This window comes from Acomys minous (genome assembly GCF_964271855.1).
Source record: "Acomys minous genome assembly, chromosome: 12".
Lineage (NCBI taxonomy): Eukaryota > Metazoa > Chordata > Mammalia > Rodentia > Muridae > Acomys > Acomys minous.
In genome coordinates, this window is record NC_140493.1 from 66937145 (window position 1) to 66950894 (window position 13750).

General features: G+C 39.4%; 1 pseudogene across 1 annotated transcript; it reads left to right on the forward strand.

The window, feature by feature from the left end:
- The first annotated feature begins 12227 nt into the window (after window positions 1–12227).
- Window positions 12228–13177, forward strand: LOC311578377 (olfactory receptor 1E5-like; annotated as a pseudogene). The gene has a single exon. The product of its transcript is annotated as an olfactory receptor 1E5-like (transcript).
- Window positions 13178–13750: the final 573 nt, after the last annotated feature.

The following is a 13750-nucleotide window of genomic DNA, read 5'->3' on the forward strand; positions in this document are numbered from 1 at the left end:
AGCTTTTCAGCTCTATGAGGCCCAGTTTATTAATGGTTGTTCTTGGTGCTTGGACTATTCATGTTGTGTCCAGGAAGTTGCCTCCTGTGCTAATATGTTCAAAGACATTCCCCACTTTCTCTTCTATCAGATTTACTGTGTTCAGTTTTATGTTGAGGTCTTATTCATTTGGACTTGAGTTTTGTGTATGGACCTTTGTGCATTCTTCTACATACAGACATCCAATTAGTCCAGCACAATTTGTTGACAATGCTTTCTTTTTCCGTGGTATAATTTTGGTTTCTTTAACAAAAATTAATGCTAATGTGTGTGGAGGGGGTACTTTGGGCCTTCAATTCTATTCCCTTGATTATTTTGTCTGTTTTTATGCCAACATCATACCATTTTTATTACTACAACTCTGTAGTACATCTTGAAATAAGGGATGCTGATACCTCCAGAAATTCTTTCACTGTACAGGATTGTTTTAGCTATTCTGGGATGTTTTGTTTTTCCCATATGAAGTTAGGTATTGTTCTTTTCAGGTCTGTAAGAATTGTGTTGGAATTTTCATGGGAATTGCATTGACTCTGTAGATTGCTTTTGGTTAAGATGGCCATTTTTACTGTTAATCCTACTGATACATGAGCATGGGACAGATTTCAATCTTTGTATATCTTCTTTAGTTTCTTTCTTCAAAGTCTTGAAGTTCTTGGCATACAAGCTTTCCATTTGTTTGGTTAGAGTTACACAAAGACATTTTATATTATTTGTGGCTATTGTGAAGGGTGTTGTATTCTTAATTTCTTTTTCAGCCCATTTATCATTTGTTTATAGGAGGGATGATGATTGTTTGAGTTAATTTTGTATCCAGGCACTTTGTTAAAGATGTTTGTCACCTATAGGAGGTCACTGGTATAATTTGGGGGGTCACCTTTGTATATCATCATATCATCTGCAAATAGTGATATTTTGGCTTCTTCCTTTCCAGTTTGTATCCCTTTGATTTCCTTTTGTTGTCTTATTACTCCAGCTGAAAGTTAATGTAGTATATTGAATACATATGGGGAAAGTGGATAGCATTGTCTTGTCCCTGAGTTTAGTGGAATTGGTTTAAGTTTCTCTCTGTTTAATTTGATATTGGCTAAAAGCTTGCTGTATGTTGCCTTTATTATGTTTAGATATGTGCCTTGCATCCCTGATATCTCCAAGACTTTTATTATGAAAGGTTGCTGGACATTGTCAAAGGCTTTTTCAACATATAACGAGATGATTGTTGGAGGAAGGTCCAACTGTGTTTTCAAATGTTAATTTCAGTGCCTAAGATCTGGTTATCACCCTACCATGGTCATTGTTATATATGTTGAACTATCTCCTGTAACCATGTGATAATAAGGAATGTTCCCCAATTCTCCCTAACTAGCTAAATAGAGATGCTGACGCCTATGACTGGGTAGAAAAGAGAGGTGGAGTTTGAGGTGCCTGGGCTTGGGTTCAAGAGAGGAAATATAGGAAAAGCTAGGAAGAAGAGAAGATGTAACAGAAAGAGAGGAAGCAAAAGAGAGAAAGGAGTCACTATTTCTGAAGATAGCCCATTGATACATTTTAGCAACAACTAAAATCCAAAAATTATGGACAGGGCCATAAGGGATGTATTATTAATGAGTTTCTCTGGGACTCAGGGATCCCGGGAGTCAGGGCTCTATAGGAGTGGGAAGACAATTTCAAGGACTCTATCTGGAAATGCACAGTGTAGAAGCAAATGACAGGGAACAAGGTCTGGATGAAGACACATTGAGACCAGTTAGGTAAGCTGGCATGAGATTCAAAAGTAGCCATTCTAAAATCTTCTCTCACAGATATCAGTGCCCTACAATTCTAAAAGACAATTCCATAGGATAATTTTGAAGCCATGAGCCTTATTTTCTACCATCATCATTGCTAAGATTTTTCTCTGTGTGCATTGAGGATCACCAGAATTGCTAATAAAAAGTCATCTGTAATACATTTTTAGTACTTTATGCTTTCCAAATCAGTTATTCTAAACAGACTGTTCTGAAAGATGATTTGTAAAAGTCACTGAAATTTAAGTGTACAGCCAGTAAATTCTCTCAGTTTCCCAAGATCATAGACCAGTAGCTAAGAGAGCCTGACTCCTGTGGGCCGCTGAAAATGTTGACTGGGGTCTAGAAAGAAAATATGTAGAAGAACATCCTTGAAGCCCCTTTATGCATCCATCAAATGTTCCTGCTTTTAGTATGTTTACAAATAAGCTCATATTCTCACTTGAGATAAGACCTGTTGTTTGGTTCTCACCTCTTCTCTGTAATGCCAAGGTTTGGGGCTCATTCAATGGGTTTGGATCATAGCTCAATTGGAAAACTATTGTGTCCATGTTACAGAACCTAGTGGTGATGGCATTGACTCTCCCAAATGCCTTAACACAATGTCTCTCTAAAGAACATGGCACTATGATGTAAGTTTTGATATTTTCTCATTATAATGTTCTTTGTAGAAGCATATTGAATTGAAAGAACCCAGCACTGAAGTGATATGTAAATCAATGGATGTCTCTCTCAACTGTATTCTCTTCAACTCTATGCTTCCAATGTTCAATGGTCATGAATTATTCTACATTTGTTGATGTTGCATGCGTTTGTGTGTGGTACACATAAGTGTACCTCCTCATGTGTAGGTATGCTTATTTGTGGAAATATATGCTTATGTGAATGTATGCATGTAGGGGATTGAGGTTGATATCTGATGTCTTCCTGAATTGTTCTCCAGGTTAGTTTCAGACCCAGTCTCTTCACTGAAACTGAAGCTCTCTGTTTTGTCTATGCTAGCTGGCCACCAATTCTTAGTTCCCTAGTCTCCACCCCAATGGACTGATGCATAGCATTTTATGGCTGTGCTTGAGATCCAATCTCAGGTCCTAATCCCTGTGTGGAAAGTACTTTTCCCACTGAGACATCTCCTCAGACGCTTCTTGGTGATACCTTCTTAAGAGGAAAATAAGTGGAGCAGCCATTTTTCCAATAGATTCTTTGTCAGGAATTGGATGCAAGGATGCAAGATGGCGGCGAGCAGTGTGGACCGTGTTTGGAAGCTCCAGTGAACAATTCAGGGAATTGCACAGATTTCTGAGCAAGGAACACCAAGGTCCCCACACCATGGCAGCAGAAGTGCTCCATGGTTTGAGGGACCAGGGTGCGGAGGACCTGCTTGCCCCTGCACATGGGAAGAGCATGGACTTTCTCGGACCAGAGCAGCAGTGTCAGAGACAGCAGTGTCACAAGCAGCACCAGCGGCACCAGCGGCAGTGGCTGAGGTTTGCAGCTCAGAGCCTTCCAGTGGAGGCGATTGGTGTGGTGAACGGTGGGAGTTGCTGCGGGAGAGGGGAGTCTGGACAGGATTTGGGTCGCATGGTGCCTTGAGACCCAAACTGGACTCGGCAGACAGTTCAGCCCCAGAGTCCTGGGTTTGCTCAGTGAGCTGTGCCATGGAGACACTGGCTCAGCTCAGCAAGCAATTCTGCCTGAGGCACAGCTCCCCTGCTGTGACACAGGCTGAGCCAAGTGCTCACTTCCACCCTAGGCACCAGCTCAGTGCAGCCGCAGTTTTCCTGCTGTGATGCAAGCTGAGCAGAGTGCTCAGTTCCACCCTAGGTGCTTGCTCAGTGCAGCTGCAGTTCTCCAGCTGTGATACAGGCTGAGTGGAGCGCTCACTTCCACAGTAGGCACCAATTCAGCGCAGATACAGTTTTCCTGCTGTGACTCAAGATGGGCAGAGCGCTCAGTTCCAACCTACACACTTGCTCAGCACAGTCGCAGTTCTCCTGCTGTGGCAGATGGTTCAGACCCTGAGAATCTAGCTGAGCTCGACACATGGTTCGGGTTCAGTATCCCTGGCTGGACTTAGCCGGAGACCCAAAAGACTGTGGATACCTTGGCCTGATCCAAAGCTCATTCAGAGACCCAGAAAGATTGAAGGAACCACAGCAAAGGGGAGCTGAGGATCAATGGCTGTGAGAGCCCAAAACGACAGGGCTAACCTCCTGCCATCCACACCAGTGAAGTATCAGAGCTTCCAGCCTATGGAAATCGTGAGAAAACAAGTGAATCTATCATCAGACTCCCTCCACCCAATTCTGGAAGTTACCGAACAAAAACAGAGACGGCAAGATGTCTAAAGGACAGTGTAAAAGCATACGCAAAAAAACAAACAAACAAACAAACAAAAAAACATGGCATCTCCAGTTTCCAGCTATCCCAAAGAAAACAACCCAGAGAACTCAAATACAATGGAAACACAAGAAAATGACCTCAAATCCTTGGTAATGAGGATGATAATGGAGGAAACAAATGAAATTCGAAATCAGATGCAGGAAGACAGAGCCAAGCAGATGCGAGACATAAAAGAAGCACATAGAGTGGAACTGAAAAATTTTCAGGAAAATGTAAACAACCAGATGAAAGAAATAAATAAAACGGTTCAAGATCTGAAGATCTATAAAGCGACAATAGAAGAAGCTCAGGAATATACAAAAAATCAGATGAAAGAAATGAAAAAATCTATTCAAGATATGAAGATGAAAATGGATTCAATGAAAAACACACAGACAGAAGAAAAACGAGAACGTGAGACCTCAGAAAAGAATGTGAATGACACAGTGCTGAGCTTTTCTAATAGAATCCAAGAGATGGAAGAACGAATCTCAAGTCTAGAAGATACAATCACAGATCTTGAAGCAACCATTAAAGAAAATGCCAAATCTGGAAAACTCCTGACACAAAACATCCAAGAAATTAAGGACATCATGAAAAGAAGAAATCTGAGGATAATAGGCATTGAAGAAAAAGAAGATATCAGACTCCAAGGCCCAGAAACTATTCTCAACAAAATCATAGAAGAAAATTTCCCCAATCTAAGGAAAGAGATGCCTATAAACATACAAGAGGCATACAGAACACCAAATAGAATAGACCAGAAAAGAAAAACTGCCCGTCACATAATCATCAAAACACAAAACATACAGAACAGAGAAAAAATATTAAAAGCTGCAAGGGAAAAGGGCCAAATAACATTTAACGGCAAACCTATCAGAATTACACCCGACGTCTCAGTAGAGACCATCAAAGCCAGAAGGGCCTGGACAGAGATCCTGCAAACCCTAAGAGACCACAGATGCCAGGCCAGACTACTTTACCCAGCAAAATGATCAATAACCATTGATGGAGAAAACAAAATATTCCATGACAAAACCAAATTTAAACAATACCTGTCCACAAATCCAGCTTTACAGAGGGTACTAGAAGGAAAACTCCATCCCAAAGGGTCAAGCTACAACCAAAATGACTCAGGAAATAGATAACTATACCATGGCAAAAACACAACTCCACAAATGCTCGACTGAAACCAACATCAAAATTAAGACTCTTCACAGTCACTGGTCATTAATATCTCTCAACATCAATGGTCTCAATTCTCCAATAAAAAGACACAGACTAACTGAATGGGTGCATAAACAGGATCCAACATTCTTCTGCATTCAAGAAACATATCTCACTCATAATGATAGGCATTACCTCAGGATAAAAGTTTGGAAAAATATTCCAATCAAATGGTCACAAGAAGCAAACAGGCATAGCCATTTTAATATCGAACAAAATAGACTTTCAACCAAAATTAATCAAAAGGGATGAGGACAGACACTTCATACTCATCAAAGGTAAAGTCAACCAAGATGACATCACAATTCTGAACATCTATGCTCCCAATACAACAGCACCCACATTTGTAAAAGATCTGCTAAAAAGGCTTAAACCACACATCGATCCCCCAGCCAATAATAGTGGGAGACTTCAACACCCCACTCTCACTAAAGGACAAGTCATTGAAACAGAAACTAAGCTGAGAAATAACATAATTAACCAATGCCATGGGTCAAATGGATCTAACAGATATCTATAGAACCATTCACACAAACAAGAAAGAATATACCTTCTTCTCTGCTCCCCAGGGAACCTTCTCCAAAATTGATCACATCGTAGTTCACAAAGAAAGCCTCAACAGATACAAGAGGATTGATAAATACCTTGTATCCTATCAGATCATCATGGGCTTAGGCTGCAATTCAACAACAACAGAAATAACAAAAAGCCTACACGTATGTGGAAACTAAACAACTCTCTGCTAAATGACACCTGGGTCACGGAAGAAATAAAGAAAGAAATCAAGGAGTTTCTGAAATTCAATGAAAATGAAGGAACAACATACCCAAATTTGTGGGATACATTGAAAGCAGTGCTAAGAGGAAAATTCATAGCACTGATTGTATTTAAAAAGAAATTGGAAGCATCGCACATAAGCACCTTAACGACACAACTGGAAGCCCTAGAAAAAAAAGAAGTAGAAACATCCAAAAGGAGTAGAGGTCTGGAAATAATCAAACTCAGGGGTGAAATTAACAAATTAGAAACTAAGAAAACAGTCCAAAGAATCAACAAAACCAAGAGCTGATTCTTTGAGAAAATCAACAAGATAGACAGACCATTAGCCAAACTAACTAAAAGGCAGAGAGACAGTATTGAAATCAACAAAATCAGAAATGAAAAGGGAGACATAACAACAGACACTGAAGAAATACAAAGAATCATAAGATCCTACTTTGAAGGCATATATGCCACAAAATTTGAAAATCTAAGGGAAATGGATGATTTTCTTGATCAATTTCACTTGCCAAAGTTGAGTGAAGAACAGATAAACAAGCTAAATAGTCCCATTTCCCCTACAGAAAGTGAAGCAATCATTGATAGTCTCCCAACCAAAAAAAGCCCAGGGCCAGACGGCTTCAGTGCAGCATCTACCAGACCTTCAAGGGCGAGCTAATACCAATACTCTTCAAGCTACTCCAAAAGATAGAAAGGGATGGAACATTACCAAATTCATTCTATGAGGTCATAGTCTCATTGATACCTAAACCTCACAAAGACTCAACAAAGAAAGAGAATTTCAGACCAATTTCTCTGATGAACATCGATGCAAAAATACTAAATAAAATACTTGCAAAATGAATACAAGAACACATCAAAGATATCATTCATCCTGACCAAGTAGGCTTCATTGCAGGCATGCAGGGATGGTTTAATATATGGAAATCCATCAATGCAATCCACCATATAAACAAACTGATAATAAAAACCACATGATCATCTCCTTAGATGCAGAGAAGGCATTTGATAAAATCCAACACCCATTCATGTTTAAAGTTTTAGAGAGATCGGGAATACAAGGCACTTTCCTCAGCATAATAAAGGCTATATATAGGAAGCCAATAGCCAAAATCAAATTAAATGGTGAGATACTCAAGGAAATTCCTCTAAAATCAGGAACAAGGCAAGGCTGCCCACTCTCTCCATATCTCTTCAATATAGTACTCGAAGTTCTAGCCAGAGCAATAAGACAACAAAAGGAGGTCAAGGGTACTCAAATGGGAAAGGAGGAATTCAAATTATCCCTATTTGCAGATGATATGATAGTCTACATAAGTGACCCTCAAAATTCCACCAGAGAACTCCTACAGCTGATAAACACCTTCAGCAAATTGGCTGGATACAAAATTAACTCAAAAAAGTCTGTAGCCTTCCTATACAAAAATGACAATCATGCAGAGGAAGAAATTAGGAAAACTACACCCTTCACATTAGCCACAAGCAATATAAAATATTTAGGAGTTAATCTAACTAAGCAAGTGAAGGACTTGTCTGAAAAAAATTTCAAACTCTAAAGAAAGAGATTGAAGATGACATGAGAAGATGGAATGATCTTCCTTGCTCATGGATTGGGAGAATTAACATAGTAAAAATGGTCATCGTACCAAAAGCAATCTACAGATTCCATGCAATCCCTATCAAAATACATACACAATTTTTAAAAGACATTGAAAGTTCAATTCTGAACTTCATATGGAAAAACAAAAAACCCAGAATAGCTAAAACAATCTTGTACAATAAAAGGCGCTCCGGAGGAGTCTCCATACCTGATCTCAAACTGTACTATAAAGCAATAGTAATTAAAACAGCATGGTACTGGCACAGCAACAGGCTGGTTGATCAGTGGAATCGAATCGAAGACCCAGATATGAATCCACACACATATGGTCACTTGATTTTCGACAATGAAGGCAAATCCATTCGATGGAAAAAGGATAGCATCTTCAACAAATGATGCTGGTCTAACTGGATGTCTATGTGTAAAAAAATGCAACCGGCCTCATATTTGTCACCGTATACAAAACTCAAATCCAAGTGGATTAAAGACCTCAACATAAAACCAGAGACACTAAGTCACTTAGAAGAAAAAGTGGGTTAGAGCCTGGAACATATTGGCACAGGAGACAACTTCCTGAACAGAACACTAACAGCCCAGACATTAATGTCAAGAATTAATAAATGGGACCTCATGAGGCTGAGAAGCTTCTGTAAGGCAGGAGACACTGTCAAGAGAACAAAGCGACAGCCTACAAACTGGGAAAAGATCTTCACCAACCCTACATCTGACAAAGGTCTAATATCCAAAATATATAAAGAGCTCAAGAAATTAAACACCAACAAACCAAATAACCCAATTGAGAAATGGGGCTTGGAACTAAACAGAGAATTCTCAACAGAGAAATATCAAATGGCTGAGAAACACTTAAAGAAATGCTCAACCTCCTTAATCATCAGGGAATTGCAAATCAGAACAACTCTGAGATTCCATCTTACACCCATCAGAATGGCTAAGATCAAAAATTCAAGTGACACCACATGCTGGCAAGGATGTGGGGAGAGAGAAACACTCTTTCATTGATAATGGGAATGCAAACTAGTACAGCCACTTAGAAATCTATCTGGTGCTATCTCAGAAAAATGGGAATAGGGCTTCCTCAAGACCTAGCTAGTCCACTTCTTGGAATATACCCAGAAGATGCCCCAGCACACAACAAGAAAATTTGCTCAACTATGTTCATAGCAGCCTTATTCATAATAGCCAGAACATGGAAACAGCCTAAGTGTCCATCAGTAGAAGAATGGATAAAGAAACTGTGGTATATATACACTATGAAATACTATTCAGCTATTAAAAACAAGGAATTTCCAAAATTTGTGGATAAATGGATTGAGCTAGAAATGATCATAATGAGTGAGTTAACCCAGAAGCAGAAAGACTCAAATGGTATATACTCACTTATATCTGCATTTTAGCCCAAGGGGCATGTCCCATAAAATCCTTCACTTACCAGGAAACTGAGACAGAGGGGAGGACATTCTAGTGGGACTCTAGATGAGAGAAGCATGGGAGAATGGCAAAGTAGAAGGATCCAGAGGGTCCTATAAACCTACAAGTAGAACATTATGATAGGCAGATTTGGGCCCAGGGGTCCCGCTCAAACTAAGGCACCAGACAAGGACAATACAGGCGGTAAACCTTAAACCCCTACCCAGATCTAGACAATGGACAGAACACTCCCCACAGTAGAGTGGAGAGTGGGATATTACTTTCTCACATACTCTGGTGTCTCACCTTTGACCATGTCCCTTGGAGGGGGAGACCTGGTAGCACTCAGAGGAAGGACAGCAGGTTACCAAGAAGAGACTTGATACGCTATGAGCATATACAGGGGGAGGTAATTCCCCTCAGGAACAGTCATAGGGGAGGGGAATAAGGGGAAAATGGGAGGGAGGGAAGAATGGGAGGATACAAGGGATGGGATAACCATTGAGATGTCACAAGAATAAATTAATAAAGGAAAAAATTTAAAAAAAAAAAGAATTCGATGCAGGGCTGAGGAGATGACTTGGTACTTAAGAACTCCTGATATTCTTCTAGAGGACCCAGGTTTGATTCCCATCACCCACATGGTGACTCACAGCCATCTGTAACTCCATTTCCAGAAAAACTGTTATTCCCTTTTGTTCTCCATGAGCACTAGCATATATGTGATCATGGACGTATATGCAGGCAAATCAATCACACACATAAAATAAACACTAAACTATTTTATTAAAGAGTCAGATAGAAAGATTTGGAAAGTTTAGTGTCTATATATAGCGGGAGAGTTTCTCCTGCCTAAATTGCCACCATCTGAGTCCCTCATGTCCTTCTGCAGTCTAATTAGCCCCTGTGTGTCTAAGTGGCCATTGGGCTGAAGTATTTCATTTCCTTTCTAGCAGCTTTCGTACAAGTGGCTGAAGAAGTAGGAGAGTTGGGGCATATTGATACATACTGATCTTCTTTTGGGGGTAGGAAAGGTAGATGCACAGCAGCAAGAAGGCAGGTGGTGTTAGCAGGTATTGCATGTTATCTGATCCAAGATAAGGTTATGGGAAAAAGCTCAGAAGACCTGTCAATGGGCCATGGCTACATGGTCCTCTCATTTGCTTACATTTAACTGCCCCATGGTCTACCACAGTCTTAGCCTCCAAGGAGGACATACAGGAATTTTAGCTTTCAAAAAGTGCAAGAATTGTTTTGGGCAGAGTTGTATCAAGGAACCTTATATTGTTTTGCCTATGGCAGCCTGGCCTTTGCCAATGTTTTATTTCCTCTTATCTGACCCCATTGGTTTCACTGGGAGCCTGACTCAGTCAAGTCTCCAGTTTCCCCATTGGTTGCCCATGTCATATGTCTGTGTTTCAGCTGTGAGTTAATGCTCCAATTCTAGGACTCTACTGCAGCCCTCAGGCTCAGTTGTTTGATGTCATGTCTACCTTCCAGAGGAACATGACTCAATAGTTGGGGGTTTTGAGGGTTTTCTAGTGATTTTAGAGGAAAGGGTCCATTTGTTTCTATGATGGGCCTCTTCACTGTGTGTGGATTGGTTATCCTTATGACTTTCTCCACAAGGGTTCTGTGCAGTCCAAAAGTTCTCCAAGCATGTAGCATGCCAATGACAATGCTTTGGTATGTTAGCACTACTATGCTTAAAATAGTTTTATATATCATGTTAATTATATATTAAATTTTCCACAGATAAGGCCTACCTCAGGTCAAGTCCTATTAAGGGAACCATAAGACACATATTACTATTGGTCACTTAAAGGAGACCAATTTAAGAACAGATGTGCTATAAGTGTGCAATGCATACTGAGTTTTGGAAAAAAGAATAAGAAACATGTTAATATTCATTATAGGCTAAAAATGGATGGTTTGGTATATAAGTTTAAACAAAATTTTAACATAATTGATTTTGTTTGCTTTGTCATTTAAACATGTTTATTAAAATTAAAGAAAATATACTATAAATGAATTTATTATATACACTAAAATAATATATCATCAAGAAACTAAAAGTATATCCAAAATGGATGAATATCATGAAGATAACTATGAAGTCCAGAGAAAATATGTTTGTATTTCTAAAATTAAATTGAAATTCGGAATATGGTTCAGACTGTGCCTTGCTCATATTGCTAGAGGCCAGTTTCAGCCTTGTTTAATTGATGCTTTCTATTGTGAAAAAGCTTCTAGCTTTTTCTGATGCATTTATGTCATTGCTATATAACTAATAGTTTTAACTACATGCACTTATCATTGACAGCATGAGCCTTTGAAGGCTAGATGCCTTGCAGAATTGTCAGTTCTAGCTAACTAGCAATATGCCTTTGTCCACATAGTTAAGGACATTTTATATGCATTGAAAAATATTGTAAAGAGCATGATATATTGTCATCTATAGTATCTCTTTTGTATAGTATACTAAATTTCTTCAGCTCATTCCTCCTAACTGAAATATTTCAACATCTCTGGAACCCATATGGACCATCAAAAATGGTCTTGTGTGTGATTCTGGTAAGCAAAATCCATGTCTCACACAGGCTAGATAATTTCCCTACCATTGATCTACACCCTAGCCCCCTTTTGATAGTTTAAACAACTCATTAATGCATTTGATACTGACTATTTATAGGCTAGTTTTTCTGTTGTGCATTTGGACTTAGACTGCAGAAGCTTTCCAAGTAGCTGAGATAACAAATGTACTTTCAGAAAACCTTTCTTTTATAAATCATTATCGCTGCATTTAATCAATACCACATCTTTGCTCTGTGTAACCATTTATTACACACTTGGAAAAACACAGAGTAGTGAAGTAATCTTTTATGACTCACAAAGGTTGCGTTTAGTTTTTAAAATGTCTTCTTAAATTTTCTACATTGTATATTCATACAAATAACTCTTAAGTTTCAACAGGTTAAGAAGTCAACATGGAAAGAAGAAATCAAACTGTTGTCTCAGACTTTCTCCTCCTGGGCTTGCCCATTGAACCATGCCAGCAAGACCTGTTCTATGCCCTATTCCTGGCCATGTACCTCACCACTGTCCTGGGCAACCTCCTTATCATTGTCCTCATTCAATTAGACTCCTGTCCCCACACACCCACATGCTTGTTTCTCAGCAACTTGTCCTTCTCTGACCTCTGCTTTTCCTCTGTGAGCATCCCCAAATTGCTGCAGAACATGCAAAGACAAATTCCATCCAATTCCTATGAAGGATGCCTGACACAAATGTACTTCTTCCTGCTTTTTGCAGTTCTTGAAAGCTTCCTCCTTGTGGCCATGGCCTATGGCCACTATGTGGCCATCTGCTTCCCCCTGCACTATACTAGCATCATGAGTCCTAAGCTGTGTCTCTGCCTGGTGGCACTATCTTGGATAGTGACCACAGTCATCTTGTTGTCACACACTCTGCTCATGGCTCACCTCTCTTTCTGTGCTGACCATCTGATCCCTCACTTTTTCCGTGGCATGTCAGCTCTTCTGAAGTTAGCCTGCTCTGACATTCAGATCAATGAAGTGGTGATACTTATTTTAGGAGGACTTGTCATTATTGTTCCATTCTTACTGATATTTTCCTCCTATGCATGAATAGTGTCCTCCATCCTCAAGGTCCCCTTTTCCAGAAATGTCCGCAAGGCTTTCTCCACCTGTGGCTCCCACCTGTCTGTAGTGTCATGTTCTATGGCACAATCATTGGTCTGTATTTATGTACATCACCTAATAACTCTACTGTGAAAGAGACTGTCATGGCCATGATGTACACAGTGGTGACCCCCATGCTGAACCCCTTCATCTACTGCTTCAGGAATCAGGACATAAAGGGAGCTTTAAGAAGGCTGCTTTCAAAGAAGATGAGCCACTTTTCTCAGGCACAGTGACTCTAATGATTAAAATATTTTTTTTTCAAATATGAGGCTCAATCTCAAATAATAAAGCATACAGGGACTTTCCTCAAGTTTCAGTACATAGAGCTTATCAGGCCTTTTAAAGTTACCATTTTACTTCAGATGTGGCATAACTTAAGCTCTGACACACACTGGGGTGCCCTTACTTATCATTTAAGTCTGAATAAACACTAATGGTGGTATTTAGTACTCAAAGGATATACAATAATTTCCAATTCCCTGAAAACAACTTCAACTCTTCAGTCACTTTGGTACTTTGCTTCTGACAAACATACTTTTTCAATGAGGACTATTTCCAATTGAATAAGTACATGCCACCAAAAATGTATTTTTTCCTATGGAGTCATTTTTTCTTTGTTTCAACTTCCTGCATGGTTTTTTTTCTCATATGTTGATTAAAAACCTACTTAGTGATCATATCCCAAAACTATCATTTCTTTGGGAATTCATCAGCTAATGGTAAACTACTTCTATTGATGATATCTATATGTTTGGTGTTAATTCCTCTTTTGAACTAAAGTTGTAGAATCTGGAATGAGCCATCCA